The sequence below is a fragment of the Motacilla alba genome, chromosome 1, assembly GCF_015832195.1.
Source record: "Motacilla alba alba isolate MOTALB_02 chromosome 1, Motacilla_alba_V1.0_pri, whole genome shotgun sequence".
NCBI lineage: Eukaryota > Metazoa > Chordata > Aves > Passeriformes > Motacillidae > Motacilla > Motacilla alba.
Window position 1 is genome coordinate 28016929 of NC_052016.1, and position 24548 is coordinate 28041476.

At 43.4% G+C, this 24548-nt stretch overlaps 1 protein-coding gene across 23 annotated transcripts in view; it reads left to right on the forward strand.

The window, feature by feature from the left end:
- Positions 1 to 467: 467 nt before the first annotated feature.
- BBX (BBX high mobility group box domain containing) overlaps positions 468 to 24548 on the forward strand; it is a 137281-nt gene continuing 113200 nt past the window's right edge. For 3 of the 23 annotated variants that reach the window (XM_038159188.1, XM_038159270.1, XM_038159197.1), the window contains exons 1-2: positions 977 to 1107; positions 4353 to 4425. The gene's annotated coding sequence lies outside the window, so the exon portion shown is untranslated. Of the gene's footprint in view, positions 605 to 960; positions 1108 to 1184; positions 1655 to 1734; positions 1754 to 1871; positions 1962 to 2144; positions 2868 to 3759; positions 3888 to 4352; positions 4426 to 24548 lie in introns of those variants that run through there. The other 20 variants (XM_038159214.1, XM_038159336.1, XM_038159277.1 and 17 more) reach the window with 11 other exon arrangements.

The following is a 24548-nucleotide window of genomic DNA, read 5'->3' on the forward strand; positions in this document are numbered from 1 at the left end:
GCGCAGTATGCTTCCGCACTGTGTTTGATTTCTGTAGCGGTAGGGAGCTTCCCCCAAAAAGTTAGACTACACTTCCAACACCCATCAGCACAATCGCCATGCAGCCACACAAAAGCTGCTGGCCTCACACTGTCGCTTTGTGCATATCAGCCCGTCAGCCACAAAAATTCTCAAATGAATTTTACATCTATGTGTTTGGTACGGTCCGCAAGGTGCAGGACAGAGGACTGGGCAGGACACGGAGCGTGGCGCGGATCCCAGCGCTATACTCGGCTAGTTCTACCAACAGAGCGGTCTCTTTGGGAAGCCGATGTGAAGCCGGCCGTGCTATCGATGCTGGCCCGGTGAGGGCCTCTCCGCCACGCCTGGGCGATTCCTACGGCAGGGGGCACGGCCCGGAGCTCCGCCGTATCCCCGCGCGGCGCTGCTGCCTTGGATCCCCCTCGCCGGGTCAGGGGACAGCGCCGGCCCGGCCCGCCTGCCCGCGGGGGTGGCTGCCTGTGTTTACTGCCCCAGCAGGGGCTGCGCAGATGCGCTGCTGCCTCCCGCAACTTCTGGCTCGCCGTGCCGTGGCCTCTGAATGAAACTCGCCCAACTCGGCTGAGTAAGTTATGGGGAGGCTGCTCGGGGTGCGCCGGGCCGGGCCGAGCCCGCATCCCGCTACCCCGCGGCGCTGCCCAGGGCAGACGTAGTTTACTCTCGCAGCGCTGCCCGAGCGGCCAATGGACAGTGGCTGCCGGCGCTGTGGCCGGCACGGCTCCGCGCTGCCCCGGGCACCCCCCGCTCCCTGCCCCGCTCCGGCACCGCCGCCGGGGGCTCCGCGAACCCTGCGAGGGATAGCGCGGCGATCTTTGTGTGAGTGTGTGCGGGGAGTGTGTGCGCCGGCGGCTCCCTCGCGGGCCGCGGGTGTAACAGCAGCGCTGAGTGGCCGGCGAGCCCGTCGCTCAGCGCGCCGGCCAATGGCGGGGCGCCTTATATCGCGGGGAGTGTTGTGGCGCTGCCCGGGTTGCATGGCTCTGTGTGGAGCCGCGTTCCGCGGGCGCCGAGGCGGAGGGGGTGCGCTGCAAGCCGCGTCCGGCCCAGCGGCGCGGTGCGCACCCCGCCGAGGTGAGTGCCCCTGCCCTCAGACCCGCACCGGTCGGGCGGACATGGGCAGCGGCGGGGGGGAGAGATAGGGAGAGGGGTGCCCTCGCCCCACGCTTTACGCTCCGCGCCCCAGCGGCGGAGCAGACCCCCGCGCCCCTCCTGCGGCGCTGGCGGACGGGAGGGTGGCGCGGAGCTTCCGCTGCTCAGCGCGGTGGCTGCCGTGGCTCCCAGTCACTTTTCCTCCCTCTTACTAGCCCTGCCTTCGTTTTTAAAGTTTGGGCAGTGGAGGACGAGTGGGTTGGTGCCGCCAGCCCTCCGCCCAGCCGGCAGGGTAGGGTTGACCGGGGGTATGTGACGGGGAGGGGGCCAAGTGGATCGCGGTACAGCGCAGGGCATTTAAAACACCAACGAGCCGAGCCGGAGAGGCGGCGGGGGTAGGCCAGCCAGTGCCAGGCTGCGTTTGAAACCAGGCACCTCTCGCCGCCACAGAGAGAGGCAAGAGCAGCGGCGGAGAGAGGAAGGGGAAGGAGGGCGAGGAGGAGGAGGGATGGCCACCGGCCGCCGCTCGGTGCGTTTCTCCGGGGGGACTTGACAGGGAAATCGCGGCAGACAGAAACGAAACTTCATCCGGAGGGGCGGCGAGGCGCGGGGGAGAGTGCGCGAATCGGTATCGGCTGCCGCCGGCCTGGGGGACTCCGCGCCGCCGGGAGAAGGGGCGGGGGGGGGGGGGGGGGGGGGGGGGGATATAAAACCGGAGAGGGGGAAGCAGCCGATCTAGCGGCCGCACGGGGAGCGGGAGGAAAAACCCCGGCGCCGACCCCGACAACAACAGCGGCGGCCGGGCTCGGCCGGAGAGTTGGGCTGTGCGTTTTCCGGTAGTCATCGCCGATGCACTCGGGGCGGCGGCGGCCCCGGTGGGCAGCGGGGGGGTCGGGCGGCCCTGCCGGAGTTTCGCGTGGATGTGGGATTATGTTGTGTCAATAAGTTTAAGGTGGATAGGGAGGAAGGGAGGGAGGGAGGGAGGAAGGCGGGCGGGGGCCGGGGGGAGGTGGCGGCAGGCCTCGGCCGCGCGAAGTCCTATTTCTGAAGGTAAGTTGTGACATTGGGTGGTCGCGATGACAGAAAACTTGGCGAGGGGCGCCTTGGAGAGGGGGCGGCTGCCTCGAGGGGGTCTCTCCCGGCCGCCAGGAGCCGGATGGGTGCTCGGCTGTTATTTGCTGCTGCGAGATCGGGTCGCTGGTAAATTACAGAAAGCAGTCCTCCTCCTCCTCCCCCCGCTCCCCGCCAGGCGCTTCGCTCTTCCTCCTCTCGGGTTTATTTGCAATGTATGAAACTTGCATGGATGTGAGGATAGCCGATCCAGTGTGGATTTGCAAGGAGGAGGAGGAGGAGGAGGAGGACGGGGAAGGAAGGGTTGGAGGCAGGGGAGAAGGAGGCAGTCGCGTTAATCCCGGGCGCCGCACGGCAGCAGGTTTGCGTTAGGAATATCGGTAGCAGCCCGCTGCCGCCGCTGAATGAGGAAGGTAAAACGAAGCGATGCGAGAGCCGCCGAGACGACATGCACGGCGGCGGGGCGAGAAGCACCGGCAGGCGGCTGCCCGCCCCCTCCCTCCCTGCCTGCTGCCTCCTCCCTCCCTCCCCGCCGGGGCGGGGAAGGACCGTGCCCGGGTCTCCCCCGCTCGCCGCCAGCCGAGCCGGGGGGCCGCGGGGCTTTAACCGTGTGCGGGGCGGATTCGCCACTTTTTCTGGGGGAGGCCCGCGGTTAAAAGTTTTCTGCGGAGGTGAGTGTGTGCGGGGAGGCCAGGGCGCCGCCAGGCCGGCGGTGGTCACTCGGGCCTGGGGCGCCGAAACCATTGCCCGTCCTGCTGGTGACACGTCCAAGTCCCGCAGCCCGGCGGGGCGGCGGAGGGGCCCGGCTCGGCCGCCGGAGCAGGGACGGGGTACCGGTCTCCATGTGGGCTCTCCCGGCGGCGGCACCTCCTCCCCGGTGGCAGCGGCAGCGGCAGCAGCGGGATCATCGCCCGGGCCCGCGGGGAGGAGGAGGGGAGCAGCAGGGAGGTGTTTGCTGCCAGCCTGCCTCGCCGGAGCCCGCCGGGGAAGGCAGCTGGGAGGGCCGGGGAGCCCCCCGCGCCGCCGCCCCTTCCCTGCGCGCCCGCCCGCCCCCAAAGGTGTTGTGCAGACTTTTCCCCCGGGAGGGTGAGATTTATGCGCTGCATTATTGCTCCTCTCCTCCCCCCTCAAAGCAAGATGGACTCTCTCGTGTCTCTCTCTCACTCACTCTCTCCCTCTCTCTCGTTCTCTCCCCCTCTCCTTGTGTCTTGTCAGCCTTCAAAATCGACATTTTGTAACTAGGATGCAAACTTGATGGTGACCGGGGGCGGGGGGCGAGGAGGGGAGACGGGAAAACCCGGGGTCACGGCGGTCTTTCTCCATATTTAATACCTTTTCTTTCCACCCCACCCCGGAGCCCGGATTCCGGTGGCCCTACACTTTGCACGGGCGAGGGTGGGCGGAGGGCGGGCGGCGGCTGCGAGCGCCGCTCCCCCCGCGGCGGCCGGGGGTCGCTCTCCGCGGGCTGCGGTGGCGGAGGGGCGGCTGGGCGGCCGCAGCACTCCGGGCGGCTCGGCTGGGCTCTGCCGGGGGCAGCGGGCATTACCTGAAACTGTGCTCCAGCCTTGCAGCCTTCGTCCGTCGCTGTCTCTTACCCCGTGTGGATCTCGTACCTGCGGTCTGGCGGCTTATTCTTGTTAATTTTTGCGTTGTTTGGTTTATCCACGAGCAGGGATTGATCGCTCACTTGTGTAAGTTCCCGGGGGTTATTGTTATGTATGCCTCCTTGCAGATGGTGGTCAACTTTCTGTCTTTTATTTGATAATACATGCGAGTATTACTGTGTGTGCGCGTAGATAATTACGTGATGCATCTCTGTGTGTATGTATGTGTGTCTGTGCGTGCTCATAAACATGCATCCGTGTGAGAGAGACAGAGAGACAGAGGAAGAACAACCCACCCTGCTGATGCACACTCAGATGATTTGCTCCATTTGCCCACTCCTAATGCCCTCTAAAGACACAGTGCATCTTTTGTTTGCTCCTTACGGTTTCCTGCAACTGTCATCTTGTTTTAATGACAGCTTAGCTGGGATGGGGATGAGGAGGAAGCAAGTTTCAAGTTTTGGGATCTCTCCTCTTGCTGGCAATGTGGTGAGTTGCAATATTGTGAAATCATGGTGTGCTGATGATGTGCCTTTATTTGATAATTTATAGGTCACTATCACATGACAAAGGCTTTGAGACAGCTTCATCTTCGTCTGACTGTAATTTCCATTTGCCTTCCTGGGTAAGTATGTGAACGGTACACATGAAAAAAGAACTTGGTGGTTGTTGTTGATAAGATAGAGGTCCTAGTGCTGCCACTTTTTATGAGGAAAATGCTTGTTCTGGTTTTAGCGCCTCAGAAAACATGCCTTCTCCAGGCGCTAATAGCTACTTACTGCTAGAATACAAAGTTGGTATGTAGGGGTTCCTCCAAGTAATCTGGAAATTAAAAGGCTGTGCATATTCAGAGCTCTCTTTGCTTATTTTTTTAGTGGTGTTTTTTTCCCTTAAACTTTGTAAAGACAACCAACTGATTGACTCCGGGCGAAAGTTTTAGACCAAAGTAACATTAGAATATGCAAAGTGCAACACACAGGTCGAAAATGTAATGAGCATGTGTAGTCCTTTTAAAATTCAGTGGTAGAAAAGTATGAGAATGTAAACTGAATAGGTAATTAGAAAACTCTGAAGGTCAAGAATCAGTGACAAGTTTAGCAGAACTGTAATGCTGATGCAACCAGAGTTCGTTCAGTTTTAACACTTAAACTGAGATCTAATTAGAGTTCCATCCATGCTCATTCTGTGTTACTGTTTTTCCTTTTGGCATTGATGAATGCAGATACCAATCAAATTGAAATATGTATCTTAGTGACTAATTTACTAGTATTCCTAAGTTTTCAGGTACTCAGCAATGTTTTTGTTAATCTGCATGCTGGGAAAAGTTATGATAACTTTTGAAGGGTTTGACACCTTTTAAGCTGAAGTGGAAGTGGTAGTTTAAAGAAGAGGTTCTAAATTTTTGGGGTCACATTTAAAAATGACATAAAATGAGTGGCATTTGGAGCACTTCTCATACAATTGCCCATGGTGTCTCTGACCTGAGTTTGGCCCAAAATGGGAAGTGGGAGGTAGCATATCTTCTTGGTGCTCTTCTGCACATAATTAAAAACAAGACAAGACATGTATTTAGGGTAAGCTTAGTACTCATAAATGCAAATGATGAATAACATACTCCTGACCTTTTGCAGGCAGTGTATAGCAGACATAGGATAAGTGATGGTCCCAAACATGCTGACTTGAAGGGGGCTGTTGGGAACAAACAGCTGTTCTGGTATGATGTTATAACCACAAAGCTAGTGTTGAGGCTGGGGTAACCGCTGTGGGCAGTTGGTTTGAAGGGAGAATTCTGCTGTTCTCCAGTTCCTGCAGATTTACACTCAAATTTCAGGTTTTCAGATTCTTTATGTAGTGTGGTTAGTATGTGCAGGTCTCAGAGTATAAACACCAAATTCAATCACTGAATTTTTTTGTGATGGACTAGTTGTATAGGAGAATATTACTTTTGGTTTTATAGCATTACTGACAAGGATTGTGTTCTGTGAAGAGCAGTTGTTGCAACAATTTTTTCCAAGTAAAAATGCATGTGGAAATTCAAAACTGGCAGATAGGCTTCAAAATGTTGATCAGGGCTGAATACAAATGTTCTGATTTCTGAACTTAATTTTCTGTGTTTTCAGTTAAGAATCACATGAGAGTTCTGTAAGTGCTAAGGATATTTTCTTTATTTCGAGTAATAGTAAAGGGTATTGAACAAGAATAGCTCTGAGACCTTGACTCAGGTCTTGAGTCATTATCTGGTTTTAGTTTTGTTATAAAGTCTTTTGGATGCATGGAATGTTGATCTGGCAGTGAAGTGGTGATCATAATCTTCCCACACTTGGAGAGAAGTGGACCTTGGTTTTGTGCATCGTGTGTCTCACCTGATGTTGGACTGGCTTGAACAAAGAAAAGGGTAGGGTATCATTTTTACAAAAAAAGCAGAATAGGAGCTTTAGAGGAAGAGAAGAAATAGATTTCCTTGTAGCTTAAAAAAAAGGCAATGAAAGTAATATGCCTAGTTAAGGTGAGAACAGTGTTGTTAGGTTTGTCCATGACTAGAAATCTCCATTACTTTAGGCAGCTTTTATTTTGGTAAAAGGGAAGATTTCTTTTGTTATGCAGTTCTCACTAAAGTAACTGTTCATGGCTGGATTTTAGTCATTCAGTCTTGGCATACAGGAATTCTGATTAGCTTGGCGAGTGCCAATGCAGGGCTGGTGTGTCTCAAGATAGAAGGTGATGAGCTGCTTTGCAAGGGGCCTTGTGGTTGTTTAAAAATTGGGCCAAGCTCCCAAAAGTTTGTTGCACACTACTGTCCCTCTTGGCACAGCAAGCTGATAAGCCATGTCAAGCAGGCATGTAATTTAGCAGAAACATAGCTGGTTTCTGTGTGGAGGTAAACTCAGAGTATTTAAGAAGCTTGCCCTTGACCCTTTGGAATTTTTTGGGGTCTGCTTGCTGTAAGCTCATTGCCTGCAAAACTTCTGTTTGCTTCTGCAGGAGGTTTATTTAGGAAAGGAGTGTAGGAGTGATGGTGAGAGGAATTTGTCCATGTTTATTTTTCCCTTCAATGAAGAAAACCTTTCTCTTTCATAGCTGTTGTGTGAATAATTAAAGATATTAAATGTCATTTTTTCACATAAAATATCAGAGGTAATCATGCCATTATTTTATAACTAATGCTTTTCGTGTTCATCCGGAATGCTCTTAATACACTTTGTTCATAAATTAGTGGTTCTGTAATTGGCAGTCCTGTAAGCATGTGAGTATCTTGAAGCAGATGACAAGTCTTGTTAAATTCACTTGTATGATTGCTCTCATTCAGAGCTTAAAGTTCTTTCAGGTTGCTGCCACTCATGGTCTGGGGGCTGAGGATGCGCAGTGTCTCTGGAGCTCATGAACATGGCATTAGGCAGGGCAGTCTTCTGGCACCGAGCTGGGGAAAGAGTGGTGTGAAGAGAGGAGAACTTGACTGAGTGAGCTGGAACGAGGTGCTCTTCCACCAAATGTGGTGGGGGAAAAGGTGCAGGTAAGGTTGATGAGACCTGTGGTGTGCAAGGCTCTGCTGTGATGTGAAGTTTGTAAATACACCTGCAGTGAAATTTGGATGCCTGGGAGGCGAGACCCTGCTTCTCTTCCAACAGTACATGGCTTGTGTAGTGTTCAGATCCTCCTCTTTTTCTGAAGATGGTTCCTTGGTGGAGGAAGGTACTATGAATTGAAATTGGAGCTGAAGTGAAACTCTCATTTTAAATTTTGAGTGTGCTACAGGCTGTCTCTGTGAGCTCTGGCAAGTGATGTAGTCAAAACCAGAAGCTGCTTTCCAAATTTTGGAACCAAGTTGGACTTCCTGTGCCCTGTCGTGATGATGGCCTGCTGTGGCCACCAGTGTAATCAGCAGCACAGCTTAGGCCTGCTGATGTCTTCCAGGGTCTTTACTTTTAGAAGCATAGCCATATGTCCCTTGGTCACTTCTAAGTGGAGAGTGACAGTACTTCCCTGTATCATTAAATCATATGGCACCTGTATATCGGGACCGTTTTCATGAGTGATTTAAGTTTTTCAAAGCAGTGTAGATACTGTTGTAGCTTCCTGTAAACTTAATAATTTATGTTTTCATTATTATTTAGGTAAAGCCGGATTGAATTTATTATCATATGTATTTCAAAATATTCTTTAGAATAAATAGGTTAAAATCATCCTTCTAACTTCTATAGTGTTATTTCTTTTCCTTCTGCTATGTTTCTCCCTTTCCTGGGGTATTATTGCCAGAAGCCTTTTCATTCAGTTTCATACCAAAAGATTATTAGGAGTTACTTCCTTTTTATTATTTTGGTTTTGGTTTTTTGGTTTTTTTTAAGATCAATAATGATACAGTGTTTGTCTGAGAGTAATGGGGTGAGCGTGGTCCTGGTGGACATGGGAATTTCACAAAAGACTCCTACAGCTGTCACCCTTCTTGATAGTTTTGGAAAGGGTAATATCTGAACCAGCCTAAGGATTATTTTGAATTTAAAAATGGCTTGATGCGCTGCTGTTTTGCATTGCTTGAAAAAGAAAAAAACACATACTATTTTCTCAATAATAGTGATATTATTAATAATTGGCGGTTGTAGGCCTTGCCTTATTTATGTACTTCTGTCTTGTTTGGTGAAGTACACAAGCCATACTGTAATCACACACCTCAAGATGGGGAACAATAATTTTTTCCCCAGTTTTAGACATCTGAGATGAAAAGCTGCAAAGGAGCGTAGGCTTTTCTGCAGTCAGATAGCAGGTTAGCAGTAGCAGGGAATGGAATAAAATCTGCATCTGACTCCTTTGTTTTGTGTCCTTTCCCTTGCTCTGAAACTTTCCTGGTAAGTGCTTGTCTTGAGATGTGAGTAGACTCACTGAATTCTGTGCCACTTGGACATCTTCTGCCAATACTCCACTTTCATTCATAATGCTGTTTAAAAAAAAAATCCCACCTTCAGAATGTTGTGAAGTTACTGACTTACAATTTGGTTATATTTATTGACAAGGCAGTGTAAAGTAGGAGGAGAGCTTACTTAAGAGTTTTTGCCAGTAAGCATGGTATTTAAACTGCTGTTTATTGCAGTATTTATTACCCCTATTTATTTAATACTAACTTTACCAAAGTTAATGCAAGGAAGAAAATGATTCTTCATAGTGATGTTTTTAAAATGTGATTCATGTGAAATAGTTCTTCACAATTAAATTATTTTTTCATATTCATAATCTAATGCAAAATGACAACTCATTTTCTTATAAAACATGGAATTGACAAAAGCAACTACTTTGGTACTCTGGCAGTATTGTGATAGGGTAACTTGCTTACTGTACTTTTATTTCTAGAGGCGGTAAACATATGTAGGATTTTCAGATATGCTGTTTACCGGTGTTTTGTTACTCAAAATAAAAATTTTATGTAAAAATATGAGGTATATTTGAGCAGTAAAGCACACTTTACTTAATGCCTGGGTGTAGACCTATTTGTAATATTCTCACAATGGCAGCACTGTTTTATTATTTCTAATATTTATAAATTTAATTACCTAAAAAATGAATCAACAAAGAGGAAAAACATGGTTTTGACACTTTCCAGTGTTCATGATTTTTCCTTCATAGCACATAAATGCATAATGTAATAGCAAGTCCTTTTAAGCGTGGACAATTCAGCATGTGAAAATAAACTAGCTTCAGGCATATTTGAGTACAAAGAAACTTAGTACAACAACATTTCAGTTCTTAGCGAGGGGAAGGCAAGTTAACAGGATTTTGAGGCTACACTAAGAAAATCAGTTGCTTAGGAAGCATGGAATTTTTATTGTCAGAAATCTTTCACGTGGGTGTCTCTAAATAAGACATTTTATAAAATGTAGCAAATGCTGAAAGTAAGAGGCAGCATTTTATTGACCCTTAATGTCATGGAGCCTCATTCAGCAAAGATAAAAATAATTCAGTGGACTTGCACAACGTGGGATCTATGGAACTTAATGCAGGTGGAAGCTCTCTTGACAAGGAGCTTATCAAGTCCTGTCTACACCTTCCCTTTCTGAGGAAAAGTGGGAAGGTGCCTTCCCTCTGGCTGTTTGTTGTTTTGTTTGAGGGTTTACCATGTTTTCTTTCTGAAAGGCATTATATGTGTAGCAAATTGTCTGCTTTGAGACATTGTGGAATGTCCCTAGCTGCTTCCTGGCAGTGGGATCGCTCTCCTCTTACACAGGTGTAGCAACAGGAAGATTTCTGTCACCCTCACTCCTGGGAGGGGCTTTGTCCTGTGCTTCTGAAACCCCAAGGTCCCCGGGGCAGGGTTAGGCACACGCATTAAAGGCCTGCTTCTCGGTTCTGTTCATGAGAACTGAGCTGGCCTGTTGCAGGATTCAAGTGAGGAAGTCTTAAGCCTGGTCCTGTGCACTGGTGAGCTGGGTAAAGGATTGGTGACTGTACCGTGCTGCTGAGTGTTAGGCAGTATTTCAGTGTTTGATGGCTTTCAACCAATACCTTTCACTTTGTTCCCCTATATGTTTGTTTTTTTTTCCTGCTGGCTACATAAGGACTTTTAAACTTAAACCTTGTTAGAAGTTGTCTGTATTTTTGTTTTGAATATTTTGGTTTTCATTTGTACTCCTGCCTTGCACAGTCAAGAGGTACCCAGCAATGGGAGTGCATATCACACAGTAGCATATCACACAGTAATAGCTAGGATTATGTCTCTTGCATAAGAGCAGTGCATCTTCCCTCTGCAGCCTGTGTGTTCTTCTATGAAACAAATAATTCTAAGTTTTTGTTTGTGTATGTGAGAGAATGTGTTGTTGTGAGGTTGGCAAAGCAATGTTTAAGAGAGACTTCTAAAGAAATTTGAAGATGAAGCTGGATAAAGAAAACATTAGATGAGAAGGGAAGGACTGAGGGAGGACTTGATTTCTTACCTCATTTCATTTTTGTGGGTGGCCGTGTTTGGGTTTGCTTTCCCTAAGTGGTGGTCTTTGAGCCACATCCTGCCTACAGTGAACTACAGTCAGCAACATCATACTGACTTATGGGGGAAGTACAGGAACATCAGTTTCTCTTAACCTCATGGCTGAAGAGCCTGATCCTGCAGTTATAGTTGTTCAGGTGAATTCCTGAACAAAAAGCCAGAACCAGACCTGCATCAGCAATGTGCACCCCTCTACAGGTTTGCTGGCTGAAGTTCTGGTGGCCTGTAATTCCTCAGGAAAGCTGCAGATTTCACATTATTCTTAGTTATTGATGTGCAGATAGTCCTGCCAGGGACTGACACCTGTTGTACTCACAAACTTATAGGCCATCCCTGACCTGATGGTGAGCTGGGAGTAGAGAGAGACATTGCTGAAACATGCCAAGTTCCTGTAAATGAGAAGAGAATGAAAGAGCATGAAGTGTGAGGATGCCATTTGGTAGATGATAAGTCTTCTGGCATGTAAGCCATTTTGTTCAAGTATGTTTGTTTCACAAGTTGGCTGTCTGTCTAGGGAAAGAAAGCATTCTCATGTACTTCAAATCAATGGGCAGAGATGATAGATTTGGAAAGAAGTACCATTTTCACCTCCATTTCCTTGGTAAAGCTGTCTTCAGCTGTTCTTTCTCTTTCCAAAAGGTTTCTTTATATCCAAATGTCATGTGGAGTAGTGTTAACTTCTTGCCTAGCTCAGTTCTAATCAGTCAGTGTTCCATGCTGCAAACTTTTGAGTTCCAGGGTTTAGCTCTTGTTTGAATATTTGTAATTCTTTTTCTTATTTAAGTTTCTTTATTTGTATTCCCTCTAATTTGTTTAAGATGCTCTTTCATACATTGTGTTAAACATCAATCATCAAGTGCTCATAATGTATTTTGAAACAAGTATGCAAAATTGCAGCATGATCCTGCACTGATTACAGAACTATAGCATATGAATTAATAAGAAAATAAAAACCAGCATAATTAATTTCCAGCTGCTTTTGCAGAAACAGAGGTGTTTATAAGGGGAAATTTGGTGTGTGCAAATCAAAGAATGACAAAGCTGGTAGCAAATATATTAATGCAGACAATTATTCACAATTTACTTCCTCTTTTGTATTGATTAAAAATGTGTTTTAGTGCTGACAGAGTAAGCAGAAACTCCAGTGCCATTCTTCTAAAATGGTTGGACTAAATAAAAAGCACAAGTGTCAGAAGTAGAGCAAGGGAAGGAAGTTTTCAACTTTATTTCTTAGTGTGGAAGACCTTAAATAAGGGGATTAAATGACAGATAAGTAAGTGTAATGGTGGAATTTGTGCATTTCTCATTACTATGAGATTTCCATTAATATGAGAAAATTGCCCGTTCGTGTGTGTGTGTGTATGTTAAACAATTTTTGAGTGTTAAGTATTTCCCTTGCATCTCTTGTATGTGCTTGTGCTCGTCTGTCTCGCCTCAGCACTGTCTACCAAAGCAGCAGAGGGTAAATGAAGTCTGTCGTTGAAAGTGACCCAGGTCAAATACCACACTGTGAGCGCCTTTGCCATAGTTTGGTCCTTCAGAGTCCTTTGGAGGAAGCTGTTGAAGGGATCTGGATACTCAGTTGCTGGTTTTGAAACCACTTTGTTTGCTGCTACTCAGGGCTGTTGCTCAGGTGGGAACTCCTAACAAAGCTTTTGGGTCTGTGTGCCTGCGCCGTCTTCCTGGTTTTTAATCAGCAGAGGAAGATGCTGCCCTCCTGAGAGAGATGTCTAGAGGAAATGGATTATTTATTTACATAGTGAAGTGGACTCTGAGGATGTCCCTGTCGAGCTTTCTGTTTCGCTGTACCATGTGCTTATGGGGCCAAAGTGAGTGAGAGGATGCTGGAGTGCACAGAGGGAAGAACCTGAGAAAGCTGACCAGATACTGTGTCTTGTCTAAGTAGTGTTCTGCTGGTTTCTCTGCCACACCTGATCTGGTTTCTCTATGCAGCCTTGTTTTTTGGATGGACCCACAGGGCTGCATTTGATGTTTGCTGTTACTCTTTGCAGAAAGAAGGAAATCAAAATGGGAGGTGATGTTGTCATCACAGACATCCCCATGCAATGGGTTACACAAGAGAAGGGCACAGTTCAGATCTGCAGTGGGGACAGTATGTGTTCTCTTATTCAAGGATCCTAAAGGGGAAAAAAAATCTTTGAGTGGGGAATGGTGTTTTGTGGAGCTCTAACAGGCTTTGCAGAGATTGAGTAGAGCTGAAGGAGAGAGCGGGGGCAGGCACACTGAAAGCAGAGGGAGGGTTTTATGTTTCCTATTCCTGACCATTCTGAGCGCCTCTGTACGTACACTCCCGTGTCTGCTGCCTTGACATTCCAGTTATACCTAATGAACTGATTTAAATCAGGATTTTGCTCAATAAACACTTGGGTTAAATTGGTGCTTGTAATCTCATTTTGCTTTGGTATTTTTGTTTTTTTCAGGAGCAGTCTCCATTGATAGACAGCCATTAAAATATATTGCCAAATTTAGCCTTTACACTAAATTAGGCACTACTTTTTTTTTTTTCTTTTTTTGTTATTTCACAGCATGCACTGTATGCCTCTACACAGTTTCTAAGTGATTTCATGGCCTATGTGCGTTTATCTAGATTGCAGCTGTTAAGAAAGTTTTTATTTAGGACATGACAAATTCTGCTTTTTTTTTGATTGTGGCCTTTAAAAATGTCCTACTTAATAAAATTACACTAATGCACAAACACACAAATAAATGCAAATAGATTTTGCACTTAAAATAAAACTAAAGTATTATCCCTAGTAAGGTAGCTAATTCTGCTTAAGCGAATGCAAACTTTTAGAACTAACAGAACTCAAACTTCTTTGTTTTCTCAGAAGAGAAGGAAAACAAATAATCTTACTCTTTCAATTCACAGTTAGTTTCCTGGCTTTACAGGAAATGCCATTAAGTGACTTATGGAGGAAAGACTCTGCAGATGCAATGGGAAGGTATTAGTTTCAGGTAACTTAGTTCTAAACCTAATACTTGTTCTTGGTACTTCAAGGAAGACTTACCTGTTGAGTGTTTGAGCTTTGTTTACGTTTTGACATCAAGCATTTGCAATTTATTTTAATATAAATTGAGTTACATAATATTATGGTGGAATTTAACATTGGTTTGTAATTTAAAGGTAAATTGCAATTAGATTTTTTTTTTGCTGAAATACTTCTAGCAACAATAACATCTGAAATGCTGATAGGATTTCTTTGTTCAGAAAGAGTTAATTTGTTACAGTATCTGTTTCTGTTAAGCAGAATATATTTTTTTTAGATGACTTTACCATCTATTATCTGGGTCCTGTTTGTAATAGCAGATGCCTTGGGCAGTATCTTCTGCCATTAAGGAATGCAGAGTAGCTCACTAGGTAATGCTGTGGCCATATTTTTTTTGTTGTTGTTGTGGATGGTTGACCCCTCTGTAGCTTCTAAAAGATGGAGATCAACAGATCTCTGTTTACACAGATATTTACTTAACATTAAAAAAATTAATTATTTTAAAATTGCTGCTACAAGCTTTCCATTTGACTATGTAGTATGCGGTTATGACTTTAATGGTTGAGGGGGTGAGTGCTTTACAACATCCAGGAAGGAATCTAGCACTGCTGGTCAGAGAAAGCAAAACATAAAACCGAGTTGTTACTGGATGCTGCGTGTATTGCTAATGTATTAGAGGGAAAAGAAATAAGGAAAAAGAAATTGGTATATATGCCATAGCAGCTCTGTGGCTGTCATGAATTCTACCCCCACCCTACCAAAATATTAATAGCATCCATGCAGTCAAAAAGCTTGATAATGTGTATTGACTCTGCAGCTCCATGCATTTTTTCTGCAGCAGGGGAACTGTGTAGCAACTTTTGTGACCATTAAGGAATGCAGAATTAGACCTCAGGTAAGAGAAGAGTTGTGCTCAGAAATGCAGAGTGTGCCTGAGGCCTGGTAGTACAGTTACACAAACTGTGTACAAATGCAGTTTTGCCCCTGCCTCCCAAAATGGAGGAATTACACACTTCAAGAAGTGGTTTTATGGCCTTCACTTCCTGGTGCAAACATAGGTTTCACGATCCTGTCTTTGTCCTGGTTTTCTATTTTCTTTTGTATCAATGTATAGGGTATTCAAAGTCTCAGCAGTTATTGTGGTCTAGTAGAACTAAATATGATAAGATTAGAAAGCTGAATAGAAATCAGAGGAAAATTGAAGCAAAGGTCAAAATGCTATTGCAGGTTGCAAATGTTTAAAATGGTCAATTTTTATAAAGAAATAAAAAGAAAACCTTCCTTAAAAAATTGAAACAGGAAAATTACTGACTATTTCTTACTCTTAAGAGAGCAAGCCAAAGTAAGATGAATCACTCATCCTGAAAGGGTCATCATTTTAGTTTTCACATACATTTGATTCAAGATCAGTAAGAAAATAGCATAGTCATATATTTAGGTAACTTTTTTGATAGGAGCTGTTTATTGCTGAAGCATCCATGTTTTAAACTACTCTAAAACAATTAGCTTTTTTTTTAACATAAGTATTCCAGCAGAATGCTTTTTTTACTTCTTAACCACGGTGCTGTTCTTGTGGCACTCCACCTGGAGAACTGTATCCAGCTCTGAGATCCCCAGTATAATAAAGTCATGGACCTGTTGGACCAAGTCCAAAGGAGAGGTATGCATTTGATCAGAGGACTGCAGCACCTTTCCTATGAGAACAGGCAGGAAGAGTTGGGATTTTTCAACTTAAGGAAGACATGGCTCCAGGAAGACCTTGTAGCTGCTTTCCAGTACCTCATGTGGCCTAAGAGAGATGGAGAGGGACTTCTCAAGGGAGCAGGTAGTGACAGGACAAGGGGGAATGGCTTCAAACTGAAAGAGTAGATTTAGATTACGTATTAGGAAGAAATTCTTTATTGTGGTGGGATGACTGCACTGGCTGCCACATCCCTGGAAGTGTTTAGGCCAGGCTGGATGGGGCTTGAGCAACCTGGTCTAGTTGAAGGTGTCCCTGCCCATGGCTGGGGAGTTTGAATTAGATGACCTTTAAGGTCCCTTCCAACCCAGACTCTTCTGTGATTCTACAATGTGGCTGATTTTATAATTACTGTTTTTTTATAGGGTTGAATTATTCTTGTCCTAACTTGCTTCCTCCCCTCCCCTTACAGACGTGTGAAATGTTGAGGCTTTCCTTCCTTTCAGAAAATAAATTTTGGAGCCAAGATTTTATCAGGAGAATTTGCATCTTTGACAGTGTTCTGTCTGAAATGTCTCAGAGAAACCTGTTAATCTGCATGTGTTTAGCAGTACATTGAAGGTTACATTGAAATGGGCTAATGGTCAGGCTACAAAATCTGGGTGTAAAATTCACTTTGGTCTGAAATTGGAGTTGATATGATATTGTGCAGTTCCACTGAGGCTGCTGAACAGAACTTGGTTGTGTTAGTCTTGGGGATTGTCGCAAAATCAATTAAGAGAAGTGTGTGTTTAAAACATTGCTGAAACTACATCAGTAGCACTTGATCAGTAGAATGAGACACCCTCACTCCTTTTTATTTTTTATTGGGAGGCAGGGGAAGAGGTGGCAGTGGGTAAATAGTAATGGTGGCAGTATCCCATCACTGCAATTAAAACTCACTTTTTTCTTTTTCTTTGGAGAGTTACTCAGATGGATGAACTTAGTGAAATAATCAACCGGCAGTCCATATTTAGATGATGGGCCAGTCTTTTTTTTTGGAACAATTTTAAACTGAGGAACCAGAAGCATTTCTGCTAGTGCTGAACCAAAGTAGAGTCTCTGCCAAGCAGTCTGCTTTTGTGGTGGCTGTAGCCGAGCACATAGGGAGTGGAAAAGCAGGTGCACTGTCTTATCTTGAGCACTTCAAGTTTGTGTAAGGTAAACTGCAGAGGAATGCGCTTTGCAAAGTATCATACATGTTGTGCATTGTCCGCAAAACAGATTCTGTTGCTTCCCCAAGTACTTCCCCCACACACCAAAAGTGATGGGGGCAGCTTACCATATGTTTGATTTCACCCATCTTCCATCCAAAAAAGAGGTGTGCTGCTGCCCAGGAGCTGCACCCCATTAGGTGCAATCACTGTCATGCTGAGTTCAGTGAGAAGTTTGTTACAGACTTCAGTGGAAATAAAGATTTTCTTAATGAGATCAGTAAATTTTGATTTTTGAGGTTTCTTAAAGGATCATCTGTACTCTACCAGTATCCGGTAAATCTGGTGATTGGCATGAATTTTCCAGTTTTACAAATGTGGTTGAAAGTATACAGTAGCCTTAGAAAAAAGGTAGAGTATGCCACTATAGCCTTTTCAGCTATGGAGACCAAATAAAGCAGTTTCACCATTTGCAAATGTGGGGTGGTGATAGCTTCTTCTTGTGTAAAGTGTTGTGCAGTTTCTGAACGAAAAACTAGTTAGCAAGTAGCAGGGCAGAAAGTTCAGAAGAGTCCACATGTTTTGGTGGGTGGTTTTTTGGGGTTGTTTGTTTGTTTGTTTTTTGTGGTGTTTTTTTTTTTTTTTTTTTTTTTTTTTTTTTTTTTTTGTTAGCCCTGTCAGGGTAAAATGGCAGTTGCATTCATTGTAGTTGTGTGATAATACTTGGGGAAAATTTTACACTCAGGCTTCGTTTTGTTGATTATGAAGATCTAGAAAAACATCTTTCTCTGCTTCTTTCTCTGGAGAGATGGACTTCAGGTCCACCCTACCAGAGAATCAAAGCAATTCACTTTCTAAACAGGTATACAACAAATCTTTTAGGAGTGTGTACTATAGAACACCAGTACTGTTGTCATTTATATATTACGTATTTTGTTAAACATGTTTCTAGGGTGTGATAACATTTTATTCTTCTATTGTGTGCTTTTGTAGGCATCAACTAACTACATTTTGCGAACATTTCAGAACCAGTGCTATCACCCCCATTTTGCAGTCTGCAGGGTAGACTCAGGGATAGGTAAGACCAAGATAACTGGTGGTAGAATGAAGTACGGAATTCCTAAACTTCCTGCAAGTTCTTACATGACTATTAAACTTACTACACCAACTGCCTCTTTATTACTATTATATCTGCCCTGTGCACATTGCTTTCTTCTATCGGTTGGTAAAAAATGGTGATGAAGTGTTACCTGTTGATTTCTAGCTTCCTGGTTGAGTACTTGAGAAAGACTGTTCACATCCAAATTCAATTCAGGATTCTTCTTCCACATCTAAGAGCTTGTGCTGCCTGATAGGAAAATACCCTTGCAGGTCAGAGCTTTTGGGTCTGGACTTCTGTTCTTCCAAGCCAAGGTCTCTTCTTAATGTAGTACTGTGTGAATATTGCCCTCTGTTCTTCCTAATGCTCTGAAAATGACTTTTGCAAGGATGCATAGGCATGTTTTGTTTGCTGTACAAGATGTGTAAAGGTGATAGAAACGTATTTGTGCTGGTTCTGAGAATGAGTGAAAATATCCTATTGCTCAGAATGACTTTGTAAATTCAGGCTTTGTCTCTACCTACATATTTCAGTGTGTTCAGTTCCGCTGTTCAGCCAGAGCTTCTTGCTATAAGGATTGGCACAAGTGGCCTGGAAGGAAATCAGCATTGTGACAGGGTGGGGTTTTGCAGGGTACTTTGTAATTCAGGTGCCAAGTTTGAACTTACAGTTTAGTATTGGGTAAGTAACAAGCACATGTAATGATTGTCTTTCAAAACAGATAAGACTGAGAATCCATGGATCTTGTGCTTTCATTTCTTAGGCAATACAGTTCAGGTCTGTGGACTTGTGTGCAGCTAGGGTTTAAAATAACTTCTGTTTTCTCAGTTGGTACACAGTCTTGAGCATACCAGAGTCTGATTTACAGAAAACTCTTAATATCTTGTTCACCTTCTGATTTCAAATTTAACTCTTTATATGCTATACTGTGAATCTGTAGATCCCAAGGAAGTTATCCCCCATCCTTGCTCTACAGTTCCAGCTAGCGCTATCAGGTTTTTTAACTGCTCACCTTTATTTTTTTTAAACATGAACAAATTTGCATCTTTTGGACTGAGTCTTTTCATCTGTTGGGCTTATCCTTAGGACAGGGGCCTTGCAGCATTATTCTAGTAATTCTGTCTGCAAGGAAAAAAACCCAAAACAACTGAAAATTTATAAAAAAAAAACCAACAAAACAAAATATGGGAAAACAGCCTATAGATTTTAAGGAGCTTGTCCTGAAGAATGCTGGTGCTGATTGTTGTCCAAATAATTGATTTTTATTTCACAAATACAAAAGTTTTTTGTCCATTCATTTTTAAGAATTGTGCTTCAGTTGTGGAGAGCACAAAGATCTTTATATATTTGATTATTTTAGGGCCCAGTTCTGCAATGCCTCTGTCATAGCAGTCTCCTTGAGCTATTGCTGTTGCAGGATTGAAGCTCTACATGCAGCTAATCTTACAGGGGCCTGATCCTGCTCTGAGACCTTTTGGCACAGATCCTTGGGCACGTGCACAGTTCTGGGTAAGCTCTTGTGGCTTGGCGTCAGTTAAACAATGGTGTAGATGAATCCAATTGTGTATTCTGTTTTATGTAGCAGTGAGGTTCCTCTTGGAAATTTGATAAAGCAGACTGTGTATAGAAGTTTGTAAAGTCTGTAGCCTGGGTGATTTTTAGAGGTGTTTCTCAAGAAATAAGATAATTAGATTCAGAACTTTCCTCTCTTTTCCTTGAAATGTAAAGCTAAACAGTTGACAGCGAAAGTAAATCAATAAGAATATAGATAAAATAAAAAACAGGAGCAAGTGGCCCAGTAGTGTTTGGTTTGTTTTGTGGGTTTTTGTTTGTTTTTAAATACTTCTTTCCCCAGTAAGTACATGAATAAAGTAATTACTTTATGTAACTTCTTGGAAAGTTCGCTCAACAAAAGTTTGCAAAAGCCAAATAATGTTTTTGTAGAAAAATAAATATTCTGAGAAAATGTAAAACAAATCTTATCCTGACAGCTAGGCAATAGTGCTTCAGATGGAAACCAGTCTCAAGCCATGTCATGACTCTTCCTTGACCTGTACCAGATGTTTCTGTCTCCTTGGAGAACTCACAACTTTGAGCAAAGTTAATGCAGGTCAGTTTTTGCTGCTGGTGTTCAGAATACTGTGCAATACTTTCAGGAAGATCTGAAAAATCATCAGGTACTTTTCAGTCTGCTGCTACTTGGGAGTCCTGTATTGTCAGGTCCAACTGATTTACGCTTGTCTACTCAGGGTATGAGAAGTGTGTTTATGCTTCCACTGCTTTCAAAGCATCCTGAAGAAAAAGGTACTAGCTCAGCTCTCTGTTACTGCAGTTAGACTGCCATGGGCATGCAGACATGTAGAAAGTTAGCTCAGGGATCTGGATTAGTAACACTGCAGAATATAGGACTCGTAGAGAAATAAAATGAAAATAAAAGGATATGTCAGGATATGATTCACTTGCATCAAAATGAAATTTCTTACAAGGTACTAGTATTTACTTCTTATGCGCTACGGTGTTATTGAGACCTGCAGTGGGTGTTGGATCCTATCCATTCTGTTGCTAGAGCATGCTATTTCTTTTTCTCTGTAGCCAGGGATTGAAGGTGGCTCTTGGATACAGGTCTGCAGTTACTGTGAGATTGACATAACATCAGGGTGCTCCAGAGCAGGGAAAAATCTGAAGCGAATAAGCTCTGGGTAAGGAGTTGTCTGTATTCCTAACATTTACAGTGAGGTTGAGAATCGTGATGCCTGTCCTGTCCTTGCAAGGTGCTGGCTGTGTTGGGGTCAGGTAGAATATGCTCTGTGGTTCTGATTCCCTCGTCATCAGGGACTGATGACTCTTCTAGAGCTCCTTACCAGTTTGTCTGTCTGAATTTCCTGTAGTGGAGATTGGGATGCGTAAGGGCAGATGTGAGAGGAGCGTTTCGGTGCTTTCCAGACAGTCAGAATACTGACATACCTCAGTCTGGGAGAGATTCTCAGTGTTGGAGCAGAGGTGTGGTCAGAGATTGTTGTGAAGACCTATGAGCTTTGCCTTGTAAGTTAATTGTGTTGCTACTAGGACCTTAAAAATATATAAGAAGAGATAAGGGATTGTGTGTGAGGGAATATGATGTCTGTCAGAGACAACCTCACTTCTGAAGTTACCAGGGAAGCTAGTGAGATTCTGAAACTTTTTATTTAAGAACATACAATTTATGTTCTTCAGGTATGCTGTGCCAATTGATTCATAGCCTGACATTTTGTTATTGTTTCAGTCTTGAGCAAAAATTCATTCTGTTTATGGATTAAAAAGATATTCTTGCTGCATTTCCTTTGGCTGTGGATCTGTAATTACTGTTCTTGAGTCCATTTATGAGCTACTAAAGGCCTTTAGTAGAGATGATTTGCTTTTGACATCAGGAAGAACTGTTCCTGTTTCACGTCTATTGACAGTTTTTTCCTCTAGCAGAAGGAAGTTCGAAGGAGTTAAGTTTGCTACAGTTAGCAAGTACACAGCATGATAGATCTCCCAAGTTCACTTAAGTAGTTGTGAGATAGTGCGGGAGAAGAAGTGCTCCCTAACTGGTCTTACATTTTTGTACGTCTGTAACAAATCACTCAACTCCAAGAACAGACAGGAGCTGGTTTGTTGAGGTTGTTGATTAGGTTCATGGAGTCAGATCACCTGCAATCCTCTGTGCTCTTTCAGTTTCGATATTTGGAACAGCAGAGGTTTGGCTTAAATAAAAGGAGAACCTCATCCCTTCCCAGTGATTGCAGCTGCTGTTGTTATTTGCATCTCCACAAAGTAGGTGTGAGAAATTGCCTGTGAGAAGGGCAGCAGACAACATGTAAGACGTGTTGTCTTTCTATTCCAACTGTCTTATTCTTCTTTGGAGAACTTGACTCATTAAGTTGGCCATGTATGATAGAGGTGGCTGGATGAGGAGAGGAATAATATAACAGGAAGTCAAAGTGCAATTAAGAAGTAAATACATGGAATAGGGTCTTTCGGGAGAACTAGACATGTTATCATCATATAAAAAGTTAAGCATATACATAATTCTTTATAAGACTGAGGTTATTTTTTGGTTTCAAAATTGCACCTGAAAGCAAGGATTTTCAGTCTAAATTTGTATTATTTCTGTGTGGAATCTATTTTGAATATGTGAAATTTGCTAGTGGTGACAAGTATTTGATCATAATGTATGTTAAACTTGGACACATCAGCTTCCAAAACTTAGGACTCTTGACAGATATTTAAATATTTAAAACACCCTCTATGAGATTACTAAATCCAGCAGTTGAACTACATAAACAATGCTAGGGTTAATGAATCAGAAATATTCGAAAAGGCATATCCTCTCCATAAATATTTCTCTCTTATTTCAACATTCACCACAGTGAATCACAACAAAAATAACTCCCAAATCTTTATTTGTTTTAACTCACTAGTTTACTGATGATCGAAGCTTTCAGGGAAACCCATGAAGTCCCACAAGGTGGCAGGAGCTAACTGTTCTATACTAGACCATTATGTGATCTAAAGGAAAAGAAAGGTAATAAACTCATTTTGCTAGTAGCATGCATTCAAATCATAAGCCAGTTAGGTCAACATTTCAAAACCCCACCTTTGTGTTTCTTAGACTTGTGAATAATTTTGGCAAATGGGCAAGATTCTGTCCTCAAGAATCTTACTTCCAGACAGAAAATTCAAGCATTCTTACTTTGTCAACAAAACAGGACCTTTATTTTCAGTAATTGATGATAATTTGCTTATAAGGTGCATTGTCACTGTAAATGGAGGACAGGGGTGAATCCATTTAGGAACTTGGTGATAATTGACATTCACAGTTTTAATGCATTGGCAGTGCGCATCTCCAACTTGCACATTCACATTGACACTGTGGGAATGCTGACCATGAGGTGGGACACAGGGCTGAGGAACTGCAGAAGCAAAGTAATTCTCTGCTGCTTCAGTGAGGCTGCAGAGGTATTTTACTTTGGAAGTTGAAGAGTCAAAACATTGCTAAAAGTGTTAGAGTTGGGGGATTGTTGGCAATAATAGCTTATCATAACTAGTGAGACAGTATTGGCTAGTATATAGAACATAAGGCTGAAATTTTGGTTTTTTTTTCCCCAGTGCCCCAATCTTTATTTAGGCTGCTGGAATTCTTACTCCACTTTTCTTGCTTTTATTTTCATGTACGTGTTGATGGGCTAGCACTTTCCTGAAACGTTCTGTGATCAGGATGTAAAGCACAGCAAAAGAGCAAGGGCATTAATCAAGTATGTCTCCTCAAAAGCATGATTTGAGACCTGTGGTTATATCCCCATGCTTGCTTAATCTTGCACTTTTGAGTTCCAAGTCTTGTTTTTAAAAAACCTCTTTGACCTGCCTTAGAAATCCGTGGACTGGAGGGTTTTAGTTGGCAGAAGTAGCACTGAAAGAAATAGTAATAAGATGAAGTGGTTATCTCTGATTCAGTGGACCACAAAGTGTTGGTTTGAGACTTGTGAATCTCTTGATTTGTGTTTAGAGATTTTACTTTAAATCAGCTGATATCCATTTTTGTTTTTTTGAATGAGAGGACAAATATGTATATTAGCCAGGTATCTTTGGGAATATGAACAGTGCTGCTTATGTGGACAGACAGTGCAATTCAGTAGGACTAAGGTATAACAGATTCAACACAAACAATGCAAATCAACAGATTCAACAGAAACAGTGCAATTCAGTAGGACTAGGTAGGTGAAACAGCTACCTAAAATTAGGTAGCTTCCTTAATCAGTAGACAGATACTAGGAGTAAAAAGAATTTAACTCTTGTAAGAAATGTAAAATTCCATGCCACTCGATGTCAATTGCTCGTCATTATGATGTAGAGAAAGTTTCTAAGCCTGTGTTAGGGGGATATCTGTAGTAGCCATGTAAGGTGAAGTGAAAATCCTTCCATGCCTGATAGGAAATAGTATTGATAAAAGGAACTTGCTGCACAATTGATTTTAAATGTTCTTGACTTACAGACCTATTGCACTAGTGTGTTGTCCTGTAAAATACCTATACCTCACTAGTGACAGGGATGATGGGACAAGATAGAGATGAGCATTCTCACCAGCTGCCACAAAGAAGTATCATAAGCCATTGTCCTGCCAAAATATGTGAGCTTCAGGAACATTTATTTTTATACCCCTATTTGCAGGAATGCTTGAAATTTAGAAAAACCTTTGTGTTTAGAGCTAACCTGAGTAATTTTAGTGGCTGCAGTCAGATGATACTTACAGTTTCAAGTGAAAAATCTGTGATTTTTCAATGATTACACCTTTCATTTGCCTCTAATTTCAAAGAAAGCCTAGTTTTTACATAAAAATCTTGAAATAATAATTAGAAAGTAAACAATTACCAAGGATTCAGCGTTTGATGAATGTACTAGTGAAAGTTGTTCAGTGCAGTTAAAAAGGTGCATGATTTACAGAGTAATGTACCAGGATCATGACTCTCAGCTGTGGATTATTAAGTAATTGTTGCTTATTGAAACAAGCCTGGCTATATCTGTCATTTCTTCTGTTTGAAATTTTCAGTTAAACAAGTGAGGGAAATGCCTCACTTCCATTGCAGCTCAGTAACAGTGGGTCACTTATACTGATGTGAAACACTTGGAAAAACCTTACATACCTGTATGTAAATATGATGAAAAAAATCAGTTTCAGACTTTAAGACGGAAGATCATGTGTTACTGTGATGTCTGTGTTCAACAGTGTTAAGTGTAGTCCCCATATGCGCAAATGTGGATGTTAATGTGGCTTGCAGAGA